Below are 7,497 nucleotides of genomic sequence, written 5' to 3' on the forward strand. Positions count from 1 at the left end.
GAGTCAGTTCAGCTCCTCACTGAACCAGGGAATAGACCAACAGACCTCATATAATTTCTTCTGTTTCTGTAATTCTCTACTGCATAGCTTGGAATTTCTTAGAGACGTTTCTATAAAAGTACAGAGTTACCATCATCACTATCATCACTGTCACCGTTTTACTGTAAAACTGTATTACTGTTTTACAGTAATAAAATAAGGTGCTGTGATGCTTTCCTATAAATTTTAGACTAGATTCATTCTAAAACTTCAAATTTTTGGAATGCACTGACTCATCCATTATAACATCATGAACTACAGCTCCATGAGAGGATGGAGGGTGTGAAAATTTGACTTTGACCTAAAATTCTTTCTTCATGTGGCCTGCATTTTGGCATTCTTCTACTAACATCAGTAGTTAGTGAAATCAAAGAAAACTGACTAATGGGCTGTGTTTAGAATCCCTACTGGGCACATGAAATCATGGGAACCCTAAAGTATCCCTGTTATTTTCTCAGAACTCTACCATTCTTATAGGGTTTTTTTTATGTTTTATTCTTCCAGAATTCATTCTCCTCTTTGCCTTCCCTTCCCATCCCATTACCTAAAACCCAAGTCACCGATATTTTTCCTTTCTATGTACCCTAAGTGCTATGCACTATTGCACATAACCTCTCCTCTACGACATGAAAATAGACAATCTCTTGTAGGACCAGACATAAGCAGACCAGGGCAAGGAAGGAGCAGCAAGGCTCAAGTGTAGTGCCTGGATTCAGCTGGCATCTTTCTCACTTTTTGTGCATGGACTGCTGCTCTGTAGAGTTGTGTGACACCTGGATTCTCAGGAAAAGTAGCATGCATGCATCTGTCTGAAGAATATGCCTCTTCGGGCCCTATCAAAAGTGTTCCCTATGGAGTGAGTGAGAGGCCTTGCACCCTGGGCCTCTGGAGCTTGGAGCACATTGAGAGAAACGAATGAAGATCTAAGGTGGGAGGCATATGTGTGTGTGCCTGGGAAACATGTCCAGGAACTGCTACCTTGAAAGGATGGTGGTTTCAGCAAGAAGTGGCCTGCCTGAGCCCTGTCTGTGCAGTACAGGGAATTGCTGGGTGAGGTCCCCAGAAATCCTGAAAATATCTGTGGTTGAGATCAGGAACACAGGAATCTTGAAACTGGATACTTTGAAGAACAGGTGTGCTGAATTTTATCAGATATTCACATTCAAAAGTGGAAATACAGATGTTGCTGGTTGTTTTTTTTTTTTTAAATATATTGTTTCTTTTACTTGTCCTGTGAAAAGTTATTTTCTTGAGAAGATGTAAAATCAGTCCATTGGCAACAGAGTCATATCAGGGGACTAACAAAACACTTTGGGAGCCCTAACTGCCTCTGAGCAGTCTCCATGTGTGGGTGGGGAATTTAGGAGAGGGTTCAGGAATGGCGAAGAAAGAGATGGGAGTTACCTATCACAGTTATTACAAAATGTATGAACAGAGAAGAGGGGGAGGAGTGGGTGGCTTGGTTTGTGGGTTTACATCTACCATTCGGGTTGCTGGTATCCTATTGTGGTACGGTCTTTACTCAATTTGCCATTTGCGATGCATTTTTTAGTAGAATATTTTTTGTTTAAAGGGAAAGAGTGTGGGAGGACAGGTATGGGGGTTTTTCACATATCCCCTTGTGAGCTTGAATAAGGTCTTGAAGAGAGAGATTTATTGGTAGCATAGGACTCCAGGGTTCAGAAGTCATCATGCTTATTTATTAGAACCCTCTTTCTGTTTACTCGAATTTTCACTCTGAGAATCATCTGGACCCCTCTTGGGGGAGTATTTTTAGCACCAAAGAGAGTAAAAGCTTCACATTTTCCAGTTGTTAATGTTCAAGAAAGCAGTCTGTTTTCATACTGTTTTTGCCCAGAGTTCAAAGCGAAGGGGGCCACACAGCTCTAATGCGGCTTCACTCCCAGGATGTCCACAGTGTCTCATGACTCCCTAATATTGGGGGCTTCAAGAAGCATCATAGGGGACCCTGACATGCAGCCAGAGGCTGAATTGCTGCTGCTGCACTTTCTGTTGCTCCTTTGCATGATTAGGACTTGATTGTTAGGACAGTGGCCTTTGCGACCTGGGCCAGTCCCTGCAGGAATAGCTGCCTCTCGCACTGGCCCAAGAGCTATAGGAGCTCAGACTCTGATGGAGTTTCTGTCACCCAGGATGGTCAGTTGGGCATCACTCCTTGGCTGCTTGTCTTAGAGAGTGCTGCCTTGGGGACCCAATTCCTGCCAGTCTGTGCCCTCGCCCAGCCCTAGGCAAGTTTCACACTTTGAATGCCCATGAACCACCAGGGTCACTATGTGTCCTGTGTGCCATAGACACATTTGCTGTGGTGTACTCACGCATGAACACTTAGGACAATGGCCATGGAGCGACTCCAATCATATCTCACACCCTGGCATCTTGAACATCCCCAAGAAATCCAGGGGCTGTTGGTATTTGTACTAGAGTGCGTGCTGTCAGTAGATCTAGACTACCAGTTCTCCAAGTATGGCCGAGGATCTCTGGGGGTCCCCAAGACCCTCAAAGGCCATCAGTGAGGCCATATCTTCATATACCTCAACCAAAGCCACATGTTGCAACAGACTGAGAGTAAAGCAGGCAGGAGAATCCAGCTGTCTTCTATTAAGACAGATATTAAAGAGAGGTACAGAAGTGTAAAGAAATGCCACTTTCATGACTAATTTTTTGAATATAATTATTTTTATTAAGTGTTGTGTATGTTAACATGTAATGAGTTTATTTTTAACGAATAAATATTTAAAATTTTTAGTTTTAACTTCAAGTATGGTAGATATTGATAGATGTTATTATACAAAGCTCTTTGTGGGTAATCAGTAACTTTTAAGAGTAAAGAGGGGTCCTGAGACCAAAGCTCTTGAGAGCTGCTGGTCTAAGCAAGCCAGGAGGGTGAGACCAAGGAAAGAAGTGAAGCAAGTTTGGACATGTTAGGGGAAGGGTGGGCCTCCAGGTGCCAGCACCTCAGCAAGGTTAGGGCAGGGCCCAGTAGACATGACATTTTGACAAGAAAGCTGGCAAGCACAGCCTAACAGCAAGTAGTCCCCTTTAAAAAAAAGATGGCGGGGATTCCATACACTGTTTCCACAATTGAGATCTTCTTTACTCTTGCTTTCAGTGAACTTTCTAATATATTAGATCAGAAGAATCATACCTTTCATGCAATATAAAATGTTCTATCATCTACTGACCAAAACAAATCAAATCCAGAGTGAATAAAGATCTTATCATAAAAATACAAACTAAAATAATCTTAGAAGAAAAATGTTTTTAGAATATCAGAGAAGCCCTGCCTAATCAAACAGGAAGCTTAGAAGCCATAAAGGAAAAAGGCAGTGTTTGATGACACAACAATTTATATTTTCTATAGAGGAAACTCAGAGCAAATTTTAAAGAAGTGAAGACTAGGAGAAAATATATGCACTACATATAACAAAGATTTATAGCCATAATTTGTAAAGATTGTTTACAAATAAATGAGAATGAAATAAATGAGAAAACTACAGATAAACAAATATGATTATGAAAAATAAAACTACAAATTGCCAATAACCATAGAGAAAGATCTAACATTACTAGTAATTAGGGAAATACAAATTAAAATGAGATACAAATTTTTGCCCATCAGATTAGTACAAAGGAAAATGGTGACTGCCTAGTTAACAGAGGTGTGAGGTAGCAGGCCTGCTCCTTGGCACGAACCTTTTCATAAGGCAAGGTCTCAGTAGCCACCAGCATTTAAAAGGATATGTCTTTGACTCAGAAATTTCAGTTTTAGGCATCTTTCCTATAGGGATACTTACAAATGTGGGTCAATGTATGATACTTAGAATATATGATTACACATTAACGCTCACGCGCACACACACACACACACACACACACACACACACACACACAGAGTCTTTTGAAAACACCTAAACAACTATCACTTGGAGAATGTAAGTTCCAGTATATCTGTCTTCTCGACTAGATAAGCCACCATAAAGAGTGAGGATGGTTCTTATACTCGTTTAAAGATGTCTGTGACATATTAAATGAAAAAAAAAAGAACAATATATTTGTACGATGATTCCATTCATTAAAAAAGAGGAAAGCTTTTGTTCAGTAGACAAATGCACAGATACACACAATGGGTCAACAGTGCTCCCCAACCCCAGAATGGCATTGGGATAGGTAGAAAGTCAGGGAGTGCTGCACGCCATTAGGTATAATGTAAAGGGAGCCTTTACATTATAACTAATTTCCATTTATATTGTTTAAATTTTAAAGGTCTTCATTTTTATAATAAAAATATTTTTCAAATGAAACACAAAATACCCAAATATTTCCATAGAATTATAAAAATATAATTGAATTACTTTGCTATAAATGGTTATCTGCATAGCTTTCCATATTCAGGAAAAGATGACCTAGAAAGACATTCTCCAAGTAAAGAATTAACCCATGGATACTTCATGCAGAACCCTTCACTGTAATCATCACTTTCCTCTCTCTTCATGGCCATAAAGCAATGAAGTTTTTTGAGAAACAAGAACATTTGTCAATTCCAGGGCATAATTTAATCTGAAAGCCAATTTACGAACACTCTGCTGTTTATCCACAAAGTAAAACTAAAGGTTGGTAAAACAAGGCAATATTTTGGGTTTAGTCTTCATGCTGCATGGGCCACATTTGACTAAGCAGAAATAACTCTCTGCTTGGGTCACTCCTCTGCACAGCTCCTCACAGATTCACTGAGTGGCATTTCTTGTGTTCTCTAGCCAAGGTAGGCCTCAGTCCTGTCAGCAGTAGCTGTCCTAACAGTGAGCACACCTGTGCAGGTAGAGCTGTACATCTCAGAACCCTCCCTTGGCCTCAGCATGTGTGCTCCAAAGTCATTATTGATTTGCCTCTTAATGATAAAGCTACTTAACTAGGCACAGCCTTGTGCCTGACACCAGAAATACAAATTAGAAGTAGGTTTCGGAGCACAGTTTCATGCGAGAAACAGACTGAAAAAGTACAGTCACATCTTGTGTCATAAGTGATGAAGTAAGGGATCCAACTGCATGGCCAGGGAGGCTTCACACAGGCATCATGTGACATGGGCACCAAAAGACACAGGGTACCCTGGACATGGAAAAGTTATGTACAAAGGCAGTCATGAAGACAGTGTTTCTGGGTTAACAAGCATGCTACACATCCCACAGCCTGTGAGGATAAATTAGATCACATTTATATCTGTACCCCAAAGACAAAGGTCCCCAGCCTGTTCCTTGTGATTGCAAGCAATTTCAGTGTTTTCCAGAAGTCTCTATGGTGAAGATTTCTGATAATCCCTGGGAGAGGTTTGAGTGTACATAAATTTGATGGCTCCCTAGGGGCTCCCTTCCCACAAGAAGTAGATTCTCAAGCCCCTGGGTCTGAACTGGGTACCCAGGCCCCCTGGAGGCCTTGCAAATCAGCCATTAGACCCTGGGGATGTCCAGAGCAATGACACTATGAAGGATGGGATGGGGAGCCCAGCACCTGGGTCTTGCTGACAGCCAGCCTCTAGATCCACTTGGAGCATTGCCTCCTGAGCTGCTTCAGTCAGCATACCCACTGGGATCTGCCCTTTTACTGGCAGCTAGGAGTGCACCCGGCAAACCTACTTGGCCTCAACTGCTCACCACATGGGGCTCAGCAGTTCAGTTCCCTCACACTCATCTCTCTATTCTCTAAGGTGCACCTCTGGGCCAGCCCCTCTACAGGCCCATTGTCAAGTGCAACCCAACACAGTCCAGAAGGCACTATGTAAATCTTTATCCCTTGAGTATGTGGGGCCTGAGGGCAGAAGTGGAGAACAGTGCTACAGGACAGGACATGGTGGGATTCAGGGAGACCCTCCATCTACTCCCATGCCAGCCCCTGCGCCTCTATTCCCCGAGTGTGGATGGTGGAGGCACACAGCTGCAGATATTGGGGGTAGGATACTCTCCAGTCTCCTTTTGCATCATCCCAGGTGTGAGCCCATATGCTGAGAGATGATGCTTCCCCACTGGCCAGTGGCCTGAGTCCTGCTGCAGCAAGAGTGTGTGCATGTGTGTGCATGTGTATGTGTGTGTGTACATGCCTTGTGTGTATGTGTATTCATGCATGTGTGTTTGTATGCATGTATGTGTATGTGTGCATGGGTGTATTCACACATGTGTTTGTGTGCATGTGTGCATGTGTGTGTATTTGTGTGTCTCTATGTGCACATGTATATGTATGTGTGAGTGTGTGTGTTGCTAGTTCAAGGCAGTAGCACAATTGACAGAGCTCTCCCCTCTTTCTCTTGCTTGTCATTGTACCGCACACCTCCCCACCTTACAACAAAGTTGTACACTATCTTCCTTACCATCTTCCCGAGTCTCTCATTCTTGAAATTGATTCCACTGCACAGACAGTCACTTCCTTTTTGTGCGTGGGAGACTCAGAGGAAAACAGGTAGACAACACTCAGCAGAGCCATGAGCTGGAAAACAGAAAGCAAAAAGTCTGGATTCTAGGGCTGACCTTGAGCATTGAGCCTCTGAAGGACTTAAATCACCTAACTCTCTAATTGCTAACTCAATGTGCTGTTATTTTAGAAGTAGCTTTATGGCACTGTACTCATGTGTGAAGCATGTGCTAATGGAATTTAGAAAATCTTTTGTAATGGTGGTATCAGAAACCCAGTGATGACTGCTCATAAAATATGGTGCCCACAGGGTTGGAGACAGTAGAGATATGTTTTCTAAATTACTTCTAAAGTCAGAGCCTTTGAGGAAAGGAGATTGGAGCTTTTTATCAACATATATTTTCCTTTCAGTGTACTATGTGGATCCTGTGCAGATGTGCTTTGGGAAACTTGACTCAACCATAAGATGGTTTTAACTTTCCTAGAAAGATTACATCAGGAGAAGCAGCTTTGATTTTGAGAGACTTTCTTAACTCCCCTAGGGGCGGGAGGAAGGAGGATGTCATTTGGCAGGAACAAGTATAGGTGATGATGAACATTGAGCCTTTCATACCTCAAGAGTTGGCCCTCAAGGACCTGCCTGCCCAGCGAGAAGGAGCAGCCTGTGTGGCACCCAGCCTGTGGCATGCACAATGGACTGGTCTTTGAGTTTCATGGACTGGTCAGTTACAGCACAGCACCTCTAGAAGTCTTGTAGGGCCAATGGAATACATTTTTCTAAGGCTCTTCTGATTATAAAATTGCAAAGGCAAGGTTTGTCTGAGCACCAAGGTTATTCTGAGCACTAGAAGTCTGTTGGAAAGAGTCTAGTGCCTGAGCCTTCCTTTATGTGAATGTTATTAGAATTTCAGTCTTGCAGCAGGCCTGGAGAGAAATAGCTTCTTTCTCATAAGGTCCTTGTGAGGACCAGATTCAAGTAAGAGGCCTTCAATGTCTGGTGGTTGTCAGAGCACTTCAAAAAAATGGAGTCCGGAGAACTGG

The sequence above is a fragment of the Pteropus vampyrus genome, unplaced genomic scaffold (assembly GCF_000151845.1).
Source record: "Pteropus vampyrus isolate Shadow unplaced genomic scaffold, Pvam_2.0 Scaffold434, whole genome shotgun sequence".
In the NCBI taxonomy this organism is placed as follows: domain Eukaryota; kingdom Metazoa; phylum Chordata; class Mammalia; order Chiroptera; family Pteropodidae; genus Pteropus; species Pteropus vampyrus.